Consider the following 14,745-nt stretch of genomic DNA (forward strand, 5'->3'; position numbering starts at 1 on the left):
TTTGTGAGTTGGTTACGTAAAAAATTGTGGGATTAGAGAGCCTAAAGATAAAGGGGATAACATTTTCCACAAAATATATTCTTTTGGTGGTGTAACACCCGATTCGCACATTCACCCAAATTACTGTGCCAACTGGGGTAAACATGAGAGGAGAGGATACTCTGATCAAATTCAACCTCCTAGGTGACCTTAGGGATGTGGAATCAGTGGGACATCACATATAGTTGTCCAATATGATCAATAAAACCCTCAGGAGACAAGTCAACCACTCAAACAACCTGTCCCTGAGTCCCATTGCTATTCTGGACAATTTAAGGTTCAGTCACTCTCATGCTATGGGCAAGGGAGTGACTAGAGACCTAAAGCAACTCTCATAGGCCTACATGCTAGTGAATTTGGATGAAACTTGCTAGTTCTATGCCAGTGAAACCAAGATTTGAGCCACTATTTCAGTCCCAGAGCCCAGGCCACTGCCTAGAATGGAAGCTCAGAAGTAAGTAAAGTGTAGGGAATCAATGATGTAAAAGTAAATAGTTGATCAAGGCCTTAGCCAGACACTACTAGCCATGACAAACTTTTCATCAAACATATCAATGAAATGTAACCTACATGTGTAAATAACATAGTTAAGTGTAGGGATATCTTACTTATCTGAGAATCACCATGAACCATTGTTTCCTCAGGTCATTTGTTGCCTTATCACTTATTAGGTCATAGATACAATATCCATTCAAATACAAGTAAAAACATGTTGAGATCCAAACATAGCTTCTGCACAAAAATGAACATATAACCAGCATAATAGGAACATAATTACAATAAACATGAAAATCAATGGAATGAATTTCTCATTATTGAATGCAATTAACCGACCAGAGATGGGACTACCATGTTCCACCTGGCCATAGATTGGCTGAGCCAAATCTCTCTTCAGCCAATCACCCCCGTGCCATATTACAAGCATGAATGTGGGACTCAAACCAAAAGAACCAACCAAGGCATACCGAGGCTAAACCACCTCACCCTCATAAGTAGAAACTAGGCTTTACTGTAATCCATCCCGGATCACTGGGCCAACACGATGAACACATCATAACACGCGTTTCAAACACATGAAACTCGTGTATATGCAAGTCTATTTGAGGAAAATAGCATGTATATGCTATTGTATCCTTAAAAAAATGCGTATAAAAAGCTCCATTAAGAAAAATAAAAAATCAAGGCCTGATTCAAAAGATCAGACTTGATGCTTGGGAAGCCAATATGTCACTGACACTGTAAAAAAAAGAAATCAAGAAAACAAACTCTTATCAATAACAAACAACCCAAACTAGGAGAAACAAGAATGTTTTCCCCCGTGGAGTCGCCAATTCTGTGAGTAGAGCTGGGGGCACAAGTCCTATCTCTCTTGGGAAAGAGTCACTTACCTCTGCAAGTCATGTTGGGGACTCTCCGCATGACACTGCTAGTCATGATGGCAGAATGGATGTTGATCAGGAATCTAGGCGTAGAAGTTTTAAATCTAAGTTCCCTTGTAAGATATGTAAGGGATACCATCTTACTCATTTGTGCCCTATTATTCCAATGGTACAAAGGATATGGTCCGAGTCTGAAGGTTCTTCTACTCCTGAATCTGTTATGGTTTCTCAATAGTCTCATCAACCTTTGGTTGATCAAGTGGTCGAACCAGTACAATCTCTAGCTGATTCCACTCCTCTTTTGGGGGGTGAAGTTCCTAACAATAGAGTATTTTTTATTTCTAGTACAAAGTCTTCTGGTATATGGGTCATTCCGATCTCGTCGAATGTTCCCCCTCCAAGTTCTAGGAGTGTCTCCTTTCCAAATAAAGGATAGAGTTAATTCCATCGTCTATCAATGTATGGTGGATGAAGGACCATCTACAAGTATTATATCCTCCTTGAATTGGAAAGCTTTGGGTTCTCTAAAGTTGTTGACAATTGATAGTCAGTTGTTAGCCTATGATAGAAGACCTGGTGAATCTATGGGTGTTCTTCCTCAATTGCCTATTACTTTAGTTGGGAAGACTATATTAATCGATATAACGGTGGTTGATCGCCCTTTAGACTTTAATATGCTACTTGGGCGTGATTTTGTCTATGCTATGAATGACGTGGTGTCTTCACTCTTTCGAGTGATGTGTTTTCCTCATAATGGAAATATTGTCACTATTGATCAACTTGCATATGATAATAACCCACCTAATTCAAATTTACTACAGAATACCCCTTGGTATGTTCCAAGTGTTCAAGTAGACTCTACCAGGCCACGGGTGAACTATGTGGCATTGAATCCTCAATGTTCAATTGCTTATGAGAAGGATCCTTTAAACTGTTATTTTCCTCCTTGGGACTTGGTCCCGACAATTGACCGAGTGATTCCTCCTATGGGGACATGGGATCCCTTAATTCCCTATTTTGATGCTTCTAGTTCTCATGATTTCTTGGAAATTGATTTGCCTTCACAGGAGGAACTTTTTGAAGCCACGAGTTTTAATTACCAAAGGAGTCCTTGGCTTGATACCTACAAGGGGTTTTATTATATGTAAGTCGCAAGGCTGCGTAGTTCCTTGTACCATATTGTACATATAAGGTACGCATTTTCAAGTTTTGTATTCTATAACACAAGCTTTTTATCTGAAGTTTATATATGGGATGTATTAACTTCTTGTCTAGTGTTCCTAATTATGTCTACAGAACTTGGAAGACTTTTCCTTTGGACATTTTTATGGTTGATCCGCTCTGATAGGTATTGGTTCTCGAAACTGGCATACAAGATGAGGTTTTTCACCTGCATTGTGCATTTATCAGTTTCCTTTCCCATTTTGGCCTTAGGATCGACCCCACCAAGATATGACACAAAACCTTCTCATTTCTTAGAAGTGTCATGACTTGTGTGGTAGAGCCTACCTTATCATGGGTGCCCTAGATAGTACCTTGTTGTCACTTGGAACCCATGCTGAACTCTTGTTCTTAGGCTCGAGAGTTCTCTTTAGTCCTGCAATGACTTTTGCGATGAAGCTTCATTCTCCTTCTTCTTCATTATTTTTCTGGCTTTATACCCTAGAGGCTCCTTTGCGTTGAGTTGTACTGTTGCATTGCATGTTGACCATTTGTACCTTTGGCCTTAAGCCGATTTCACTTGGACTCGTGTTTAAGCCACCTTTTGACCATGTATTATGCGAAATCAACCTTGAAATCACTTATCCTCTACAACTTGACACCCTTTTACCAGTGGAAAGAACTTTCCTTTGAGTGTCATTGACTAGTTTCATCACCATGCATTGAGCATAGGAATGTTCCCCTTGTTGGGTTGTATCATATTCTTTCCACGACTAGCCCATGTAGTTAACCGGGGGGTTAGAAGGGGGGCGGAGCACCCCCTTCGTTGCGTCGATTGCGTCGTGAGGGGGGGGGTCACAGGGGGTATGAGGGGTGCAGGTAACCCCACTCTATGGGGTCCGTGGCAGTGCCCCGAAAATTTTTGTTTTTGGACCCCATATTAGGTTGGGCAGACCTACCTATGGTTTTGTGCATGATTTTTCGCACATGGTTTTGGATGCGATGGTTTTCGGTCCATGGTATTGGATGCTTTGACATGTATAAATATGTATTGTAACATTGAAAGGAACATAATGAAAAATCAAGCTGGTAGTCCCGATTTTGGGATCTAGGGAAAATCTCTATGTATATGTGTTTTATGTGTTATGCTCTCGCATTGTTTATTTTCTGTGTTTTAGAATTCGTGTGCAGGTAATTTCTGTACGGGGTTAAAACCTACATTTGGTATTGGAGCTATTTTGGCTTCAAGGGGACGCCTTTGTTGCTGAGGGGTTTCGCTTGGGCCTGTGGTAGACCTTGTTCAGTGGGAGATTTGCGGGATCGATTCTGGTGGTGAAAGAAGATGGTGAGCAGTGGAAAGATAGAGATCGAGAAATTTAATGGTCAGAGTTTTAGTTATGGAAACTCAAGATGGAGGATCTGTTGGTGGATAAAGATCAGTGGATCGCGGTAGATCTGAGTACTAAACCAATGGGAGTGTCTGATGAAGAATGGAAGAAGTTGGATCGGAAGGCAAAGAGCACAATATGATTATGTCTCAGATTCAGTATTGTTGAATGTATCAGGGGAAGCTACGACGAAGGCTTTGTGGGACAAGTTAGGGACTTTGTACCAATCTAAGTCTCCGGTGAATAAACTGTTCCTACGCAAAAAGCTGTATAACCTGAGGATGAAAGATGGAGACTTGGTGACAGAGCATCTGAACGCATTTAATTCTATGGTAAGTCAGTTATTATCTGTTGATATTAAAATTTCAGATGAAGATAAGTGCATCAGTTTGTTGTGTTATCTACCAGATTCGTGGGATATTCTGGTTATTTCAATAGGTAGCAATACAATTGCCTTGCAGTTTAATGAAATAGTCTCATCCTTGCTGACGGAGGAGATGAGACGAAAAAATATGGAGAGCAAGAATGGTGATGCCTTGTCTATACGAGGACGGTCCTAGAACATAAACAAAAATAAGTCATCGAGTGGGAGATCTAAATCTCCAGGAAAATCTGTAAAGGTGGTGTGCTGGAAATGCGGAAAGGAAGGGCACTACAAAAGGGACTGTAAATATAAAGCTCCTGATAAAGGAAAGGGATCTGATGATGCTCCTTCTGCAGAGGCAAAAACCACCTTAGATGAAGGTGGGGATGTGTACTTGGCTTCTTCAAGTATACATGTAGATCATGAGCCATGGTTGATTGACTCAGGTGCATCCTTTCATTTCATTCCCCATAGAGAGTGGTTCTACGAGTATGAGAAATACGATGGTGGTGATGTCTTCTTAGGGGATGATAGGAAGGCTATAATTGTTGGTCGCAGAAAAGTAAAGTTGAAGTTGCAAGGTGGAAGGGTTAGAACACTTCCGGATGTTTTGCATATTCCTGCATTGGCCAGAAATCTGATTTCTGTAAGCGAGCTGGATGATGTAGGTGTAAAAATAGTGTTCAAGAAGGATACCTGCAAAATGGTTCGGGGAGCACTGGTATTGATGCGGGGAGTTTGGATTGGAACTCTGTACAAGCTGCAAGGTAGCACTGCTATTGATGGGTGCAATAGTTCTATGGTTCCTGAAAGTGGAGCAGAAAATCTAGTGGTCTCTGGAGAGAAGACCATGTTGTGGCATCAAAGGCTTGGACATATTGGAGAGAAGGGCCTTCGAATACCTCATGTTAAAGGTATGAGTAATAGCTCTCTGGATTTTGATTTCTGTGAAAATTGTGTATATGGGAAGCAGAATCGGGTGAGTTTCCCCTCTGGTGGTAAGAGAGCGAAACATATATTAGAGCTTGTGCATAGTGATGTGTTTTGACCTATGAAGGTTCCATCACTGGGTAAGTCTGTGTACTATGTATCATTTATAGATGACTTCTCAAGGAATACATGGATATATTTCCTTAAGAAGAAATCTGAAGTCTTTAACAGGTTTAAAGAATTTAAGGCTCTGGTGGAAAACTAGATAGAGAAGAAGATAAAGGTGCTGAGGACAGATAATGGTGGAGAATTTTGCATTAAGGAATTTGAAGAATTTTGTAAGAAGTGTGGTATAGCACGACAGAAGACTACTCCATATACACCTCACCAAAATGGAGTTGCAGAAAGAATGAACAAGACGTTGATGGAAAGGGCAAGAAGCATGCTCAGTGGTGCCGGGTTAGGACAAGAATTATGGGCAGAGGTGGTGGAGACTGCATATTACCTGGTCAACAGATCACCTTCATCAGCATTGGAAGATAAGACTCCACAAGAGGTATGGACTGGTAAGAAACCTTCTCTTTCACATCTGAGGGTATTTGAATGTGATGCATATGTACATGTTCCAAAGGAGAAAAGAACCAAGTTGGACAGTAAATCTGAAAAGTGCATCTTTATTGGGTATGAGGATGGTTTAAAGGGTTATAAGCTTTGGAACCCAGTAACAAGGAAGGTTGTGTACAGCCGAGATGTGGTTTTCAGAGAGGTGAAAGATGTTATTAAACATGAAGTCCAACCAAAGAAACCTGAGAAGATTGAGTTTGAGCTAAAGGAGGAAGAATCAGACTCTACAATAGAGGAGGAATCACAAGATGAAGAACCACAAACTTCGGGTGTGAGGAGATCAGTTCGAGAAAGAAGGCAACTAGAAAGGTATAGTCCATCTGCTTTCTGTTCAAGTTTTGCTTTGTCTATTACTGATGATGATCCTAGAACTGTGAAGGAAGCAGTAGATTCAGAGGATGGAAAACTCTAGAAGGAGGCCATGGTTGATGAAATGGCATCTTTGCACAAAAATGAGGCTTGGGATCTGGTAGAGTTACTGGTTGGAAGGAAACCCATTGGCAACAAATGGGTGTTCAAGAAGAAGAAAAATGCAGTAGGAAAGGTGGAGAAATACAAAGCTCGGTTGGTAGCAAAAGGTTATTCCCAGGTGTCGGGAATTGATTTTGGTGATATTTTTTCTCCTGTTGCCAAGGTAACTTCTATTAGATTACTTTTATTTGTTGTTGCTTCTTTTGATTTTGAGGTAGAATAGAAGGATGTGAAGACATCATTTCTTCACGGGGATTTGGAAGAGGAGATCTACATGAAGCAACCTAAAGGTTTTGTGGTGAAGGGTAAGAAATAACTGGTATGCAAGTTAAATAAGTCTCTGTATGGGTTAAAACAGTCACCAAGGATGTGGTATCAGAAATTTGATACATTTATACGGGGACTTGGCTTCACCAAAAGTAAAGCAGATCACTATGTGTATTCTAAATTAATTGGTGACCGTGTTATTTATCTGGTCTTGTCTGTGGATGATATGTTGCTGGTTGGAAATGACAAAGAAATTATCCAAGATTTGAAGACCCATTTGTCCTCCAAATTCGACATGAAAGATATTGGTGCTGCAAACTATATTTTGGGCATGGAAATTAAAAGATATCGGACAAAGAGGAAGCTCTAGTTAAACCAGAGGAAGTATGTCGAGACAATATTACAGAGGTTTAATATGCAGGATAGTAAACCGATGAAGGTTCCTATTCCTGTAGGTGTAAAGTTATCTGTTGAACAGTGTCCCAAGACACAAGAAGAGGAAGAGGACATGTCCCGTGTTCCATATGCAAGTGCAGTCGGTAGCCTGATGTATGCGATGGTCTATACTAGACCAGACATTGCACATGCAGTGGGAGTATTGAGCAGGTTTATGTCAAAACCAGGGAAGGAGCACTAGACAACAGTGAAGTGAGTTTTTTAGGTATTTGTGTGGCACTAGTGATTATGGTTTGTGCTAACAAGGAAGACCAGGATTGGACAGAGTGTTGGATATTCGTGGCTTTGTTGATGCAGATTGGGTTGGAAATATGGTTCAGAGAAGATCTACAAGTGGGTATGTGTTTAACCTATTTGGAGGTGTAGTCAGTTGGATGAGTAAGAAACAATCTGTAGTGGCACTATCAACTACAGAGGCAGAATACATGGCAGCCACTCATGCAAGCAAGGAAGCAATTTGGTTGCAGAGATTGTGTTCAAGTATGGGGTTAGTACAGGGAGCTATAAGGATAGATTGTGACAACTAAAGTGCAATTTTATTGGCAAAGAACCTTGCATATCATTCAAAGACAAAGCACATTGATGTTCAGTATCATTTTGTGAGGGATAAGATAGAAGACAAAAAGGTGTTGCTGGTAAAGGTGGACACTTTGAAGAATACTGTAGATGCATTGACAAAATATGTGAGCTCTGAGAATTTCTCTTGGTGTAGAGAAACAATGGGCATTGCAGGGTTTGATAAATTACTAAGCTCTCTTGTGGCCCCCTGTGGAAAGAAAACAACAAGTGGGAAAATGTTGGGTTGTGTTATATTCTTTCCACGACTAGCCCACGTAGTTAATCGGGGGGTTAGAAGGGGGGCGAAGCCCTCCCTTTGTTGCGCCGATTGCGTAGTGCGGGGGGGGGTCACGGGGGGTTTGAGGGGTGTAGGTAACCCCACTCTATGGGGTCCGGGCAGACCTACCTATGGTTTTGTGCATGATTTTTTGCACATGGTTTTGGATGTGATGGTTTTCAGTCCATGGTGTTGGATGTTTCGGCATGTATAAATATGTATTGTAACATTGAAAGGAACATAATGAAAAATCAAGCTAGTAGTCCCAGTTTTGAGATCAAGGGGAAAATCTCTGTGTATATGTGTTTTATGTGTTATGCTCTCGCATTGTTTATTTTCTGTGTTTAGAATTCGTGTGCAAGTAATTTTTGTACGGGGTTAAAACCTACTCCCCTCCCAAGAACTAGTGCATCTGTATTTGGACACTCGTTCTTTCCACCGAACTATAGGCATTCTTTTATTCCTTTTCAGGCTTCATAAATATGAAAAATACAAAAAAAAATTAATATTCCAAAAAGAGCGGGAACGGGAAATTACTTCCATGGTTGATGGAAATTAGAGTCAGTTGTGTTTCCCTTGAACAAAACACTCAAAAATAAGTCTTTCCTCCATTGGGATGGGCTTTAGTTTAACTTAGGAGAGCCTTGACCTTGTTATTGAGTCGGTACTCCTCCTATTGGTTATCTATTCCAATCATATGGAGAGTTTGTTTATGCCTTCTGCATGACAATCTTATACAAAGTTATCATATGTTGCCATGTAGTCACATTTGAGTCATGCTCTTGTTCAAGAGAAGTAAACCTGAGTCGGCCTTTCTGCGGTGTCTCTTGACATATTTTCAGTCGGCCATCCCTGGTTGTTAGTGTCATGTTCATTATCACATCAACTATTTGGTCATTTTCTCATGTTGGTTTGAGAAGGTCTCCATTGAATTCTTACTGGTAGCTCTTTCTCTTACCGACTATGACAAATTGCTCTGAGAGCGGATCTAGAGTTGCACCTTGGCCCTATTTTCATTATTGATAGGTCACCTTGTCCTCAACGTCGATCAATATCATGGGTCTTTGACTGAGTGGTTTCCCTTATGTTTGACATCAAAATTCATTATCACACATTGGGATTCATGCAGTACTTTGGTTTCCATTTGACCCTATTAGTGGATTCCTCGCCTCTGTGTCAACTTTCATTATTGGTTGGTTCAGAGGGTTTCTATCGTGCACTAGCTATATCTTATGTATGCCAAAAATGTGATTCAGTTTGGCTACTACATTTTTCTTCATCCGATTCCTTCCACATTATTGGCCTACGGGTTACACTCGTGCTGGATTGATGAAGGATGTCTTAATGCCTTCCTTCCAGCAAATCTTTTCCCATCGACTTCAACTCATTTCTCTGGGAACAAGGTCTAGAGTCCATTTGGCAGTACCTTAGGGTTTGCAGTCATCAGTGGCAGACTCCTTCGCTATCGACAGTGGGAAAACATCATTGTCTCCTGATTGATAGATTCTTCCAAGTGTTCAACTTCAGCTCATTTATTCGCACTTGTTAGATTGTACTGGGTACCTTGGCTCTCATCATCATTATTGGTGAGTAGTCTTGCATTTTTTAACGATATACATCAATGACTGGTAATCAAATGATTTCTCACATGGTCGAATTCAGATCATTTATTCCCATTGTGTAGAAATTTACCATGGCGATCGGTGAAGACCTCGGGTTTGCATCAACATTTCTTGGTTCACTTGTCAGTTGCTCTTGTTTTTGCTAGTTGACACCATCCACCTTATATGTTGCGGTTCATTACAGCGATATCCTATATGTTGGCACCCGAGTTGCGTGTAGTACCATTTGTTCCACCATTTGACTTGGTACCTTTTAGATCAACTTTATGACTTCAGTGATCAACTTTCTACTTCAACATTATTTATTAGTTCTTTATATGTGATATTGAGACATGTACTTCTATGGATATGATCAAATGATCCACTATGTAATTTCAGTTCCTTTATACTTGTATACATGTTGGATCCACTTTTTTACTTGACGTGCATACATGCTTTATTATCTCTGGGAATGGGTATGCCCACCTCAGACAACAACTTTCTTTATGATCTCTTTCACTGGCTTGGCAGGCTGAATTCTGGTGAACTCCTCGTAGGTCTCAGCAGGATTCCTTCTATACACTTAATACATTTCGGCCATCATGTACCCTTTCTGACCTCATATATTAGGGGGCATCTGTTATAGCATCATTTACCACTCTTAGTAGATTTGATGCTTTGGTTATGGCCCAGGGCAAACCTTGTTTTCCAGACTTGGTCCAAATTCTAAAAAAGAGTGTTTTTATTCCCATACGCTATTTTTCCCAGTATAAAAAGTGTGTACATGCGGGTCAGTCTATACCCAACCCGCGTATATGTGTTAAAACACTAAAAGATATATAATCTCCTTAAATTCGGATGGAGTTTACAGGTTTTACCTGTTACTCACCTACTATAGCCCGTGGCCCAACTGTTTCCCAACTGAGAAAACTAATTTGGAGAAGTATAAATAAACCTCCATGGGAAGGCCTAAAGGGGGAAGAGATTAGATATTGATATTATAGATGATTGCATCCTTGATCAAGTCTGAAGAAATCCCTGTGCCTCTTGCACTCCCAAGTTATAGGAAACTTTTGTTTCCTTCTTTGAGGTGTCCATCATCTTTGTATGACATCCTGGTGTACCTTTACAGAGGAGGTTTGCTGAGGCCTGGGCAAGACGGATCCAGAGGACGATTCTACTTGGAGTTGGAGGAAGACTGAGGTTGTAGTTTTCACATTTCATTTAGCTTACATCAATAAAGAAATAGTGTTCTGTTCCTGATATTTATTGTGTTTATGCATTAATATATGTTATGATTTTCTTATAAATATTATGTTAATGCTCATTTGCTCACATGCTTATATAATTTAACACATATATCATGAACATGCTTTCTATTATTGTTGTTGTATATGCTTTGATTGGATAAGTTACAGGTCCTAAAGGCATTGGAAGAAGCAGAGGATTTGGACCCTGCAGGATCGACCTTGAACATAGGACCTCTGGGTAATACCATTTCTTCCTACTTCAGTGTTTTAAGCATTTAGATTGTTTATCTGCGCGTGTTCTTTATGTTGTATGCTCTCTACTTTGTTGGGGTTTTCAACCCAAGACCCTAGGGTGTTTCCACTCATAACACCGTGATCTCCACCCGATCACTAAGCCAAACAAGCATGGATGGCACCAAATTTATCCATCTACACCGTGAGGAATTTGCCTATCTCTTAGTCTCTCAGGCTTTACCGCAATCCAAACCTAGATCATTAGGCCCTAAACCAAGACCCATTCTTTAGGATTTACTGCATATCCCAAACCCAAGATCACTAGGCCCAATGGAGAGCAAACCACCTCTAAGCTTTACCGTATATCCTGCCATTCACGAGCAAGGATTCCTAGGTCTACCAAGGCAACACAGTCCTGGATTTACCACAACCCACAGTCTAGCTCAGGGGTCACTAGGCCAATAGCTTTACCGTGATCAATAGCCTGGTCCAGGGACCACTAGGCCATGTGCTCTATCATTAAGAGATCCACCCCACTCACCTTCAAACCCATCTGACAATCCAACTCAACCAAAAGATGAGAACCCCATTACACCATGGCTATTTGGAAATGGCAAGGCTAGGCCGAAAACATTGTTACACCTGGAAAAACCCATGCCATAATAGAAAGAACCACATGCAATACCATGCATGCCAAATCTAGCAAGGAAAATACACATGCAAACTTGCAATAAATTTGACTATAGCTACTTCATCCTGCATTTCCCTTCTTGATCCTTGCTTCCTCTTGCCTTCTTTTCCTTTCTTGCTCCAATGCTACAATGCTCCAAGAAACTCTAAGTGTCCAAGAGTATGAGAGGGAGAGAAAAATGAAAGAACTCCAAAGCTAAACTGACAAAAAGTTACCAACTAATCCTCATAAGCCTTTTTATGAATGAGGCCTCTATTTTCTTCATTGTAGATTATTTTCCTTCATTTTCCCCCTCACATGCAACCCGTGACCTTTCACTCCCTTTTCCTCCTAATTTCCATTATTTTCATAAATAATTGTGCCAAACATTCCATTTTTCCTTTCCAAAGTCTTATCCATTGCCTTTGCCAATTTCCTTGGCCATAAACAACCAAATGAACACCCTTAGGATGTCTTGTCCAAAATTCAACTTGGAATAAGTGTCCCATTCATCTGTGGTTATTATTTTTAACTTTATTACATGGAATTTTCACCAGGGCTATTATAGAACCCTCCCCCTTGGGGGACACCTTCCTCGATGTTCAATCACACCTATACCTCATCAACCTGTTGAAAGAAGACATATTGCTCATGGATCTTTATAACACATCTCGATGCACTATTTACAATGAAAGATCCACTCAAGAGAAAAACACCATGACAACATACCACATAGTGGAGCTTTATAACACAACTCATTACTGTATTTACAATGATCATCCTGTTGAGTGCCAACTTATATAACATCACAACATCATGATAACATAACCACATGATAGCATAATAACACGACACCCATACCACATAGTGGAGATTTATAACATAGTTCGTTACAATATTTACATCCATACATGGGTGTACATATAACAACATCAAAACTATATATACCAAAACATATGCCAAATCATATACCAAAACATATATCAAACATATACTAACATCACATAGCATATATCATGTATAATTTCTCACTGTAGATCACCTGATAATGTAATATACTAAAGCAAAATACTTGATCTACTTATAAAAACAAACTTGCGAAAGCTTAATTGATTTTGAGAAAGATCAAATAGAACACATATAACAGAGAATGAGAAATCAATCACACATGAACACAGAAGAATACTCTAGGGAAAGTTTCAGCTAAAAACCCCGCTATTTGTATTATCATATAAGTGGAAATATCCTTGGATTACACAAAGATTTAGCTCACAAGCTATCCAGCTCTCAGTACAATCCCTCAATGCTGCTCATAGACTGAATAGACACAACATATGCCTTCCTTCAGTCCTCCAAGCCTCCTATTTCCTTGCGCAGTTTCTCCTGGGTCCTCTGGCTGCCACCTATGTGAATTCACCTCACACACACAACACTGTCCTCAGACTAAACTATGCAATCCTCAAGGAATGAATTCCTTCTGCATGCAAGAGATATCCTCATGGGAATATTCCTACAACTGATAGTACATTGTCCCTTCCTCTGATCTCAACTGGGTGTCTAACTAAACTGACATGCATGAGTTATTTATGAGATAATATTCAGTTATCTAAAGTAAACTAGTTACATGCATGCATGCATTAACTAACTGAATTCACAATCAGTTCCACAAACTGTTGGAACTAATCTAGCTGGACTCAACTCAGTTAACTGAGCTAACTAATTACAATTCAAAGTACAACTCATCCTGAGCTCCTTAATTAAGGGATAACTTCCTCAATAAAAGGGATAATTGTTGCATGTCTTCACATAGACTTCATGTTTGATTTTCTCCAACTAATTAACTGAAGATGAATTAATTAATTATTTTTCAAACAGCTACTAAGATCAAATTCGAATTTTAATTCTCAATTTTAGTTCAGGGACTAAATAAAATTGGAATGTATCTCGAAATTCTATTTATAATAATGCTATTTTTAGTACTTTTATATTTAGCTTTTCTTGTTGCTATTTTCAACACTCCCTCTCAACAAGAAAGGGATTATCTGTCACCCCAATCCTGTCTCTGTGGAACTCGAATTTGCATTTTGACAATGCCTTAGTCAAAATATCTGCATCCTGCTCCTCGGTCAAAACATACTACAACAACATGATCCTCTTCACCACACAGTCTCGAAGAAGATGATACTGGATATTGATGTGCTTGGACCTGTCGTGAAATACTAGATTCTCGGAGAGCTTGATACAAATCTGATTATCACAATAGATCACAGTTGGATCCATCCTCTGATCAAACAATCCAACTAGAATTTTTTGCATCCAAATGGCCTCACATGCTGCCTGACTGGCAGCCATGTATTCAGCCTCTGCTGAGCTAAGTGTAGCTGACCTCTGTTTCCCACTGTACCAAGAAACTGCAGCTGAACCATGGTTGAAAATTCCTCCTAAAGTTCTCTTCCGATTTGATGGACTCCCTGCCCAATCTGCATCTGTGAAGCCCTCAAGCTTCACTCCCTCTTTCCGTCTGTACCATAATCCATACTGAGATGTGCCTTTGAGGTATCTCAGCACATGCTTCGCTGCCTTCCAAAACAGCTTGGTAAGCTGAACCATAGCTTGACTCAACTGGTTCACCGTAAAACACAAATCTGGTCATGTGTTCACTAAATACATCAATGAACCCACAAGTTGTCGATAAATAGCAGCAATTACTACCTCACCTGAAGTAGCATCCTCCTTCCTCCAGTTACCTGCTAGAGGAGTCTTCATGGGCTTGCAATTATCCATGTGGAATCTCCTGAGTATCTCATTGGCATACTTGCCTTGAGACACAAACACTTCCCCATCCTTCTACCACACTTCCATGCCTAGAAAGTAGTGCATGAGACCCATGTCTTTCATCTCGAACTCTCTTGCAAGGTCCTCCTTGCAAGACTTGATCAACTAATCATCACCTGTCAATATCAAATCATCAACATAAAGAACAATGATCAATGGCTTACCTTATACCATGATGTGGTAAAGATTTGCATCTGCTTCACTCTTTGTGAAGCCCAACTTGGTGAAATAGCTGTCAATC

Source organism: Pinus tabuliformis, chromosome 1_2 (genome assembly GCF_031772625.1).
Source record: "Pinus tabuliformis cultivar Carrire ecotype Pingquan chromosome 1_2, CPIR1, whole genome shotgun sequence".
In the NCBI taxonomy this organism is placed as follows: domain Eukaryota; kingdom Viridiplantae; phylum Streptophyta; class Pinopsida; order Pinales; family Pinaceae; genus Pinus; species Pinus tabuliformis.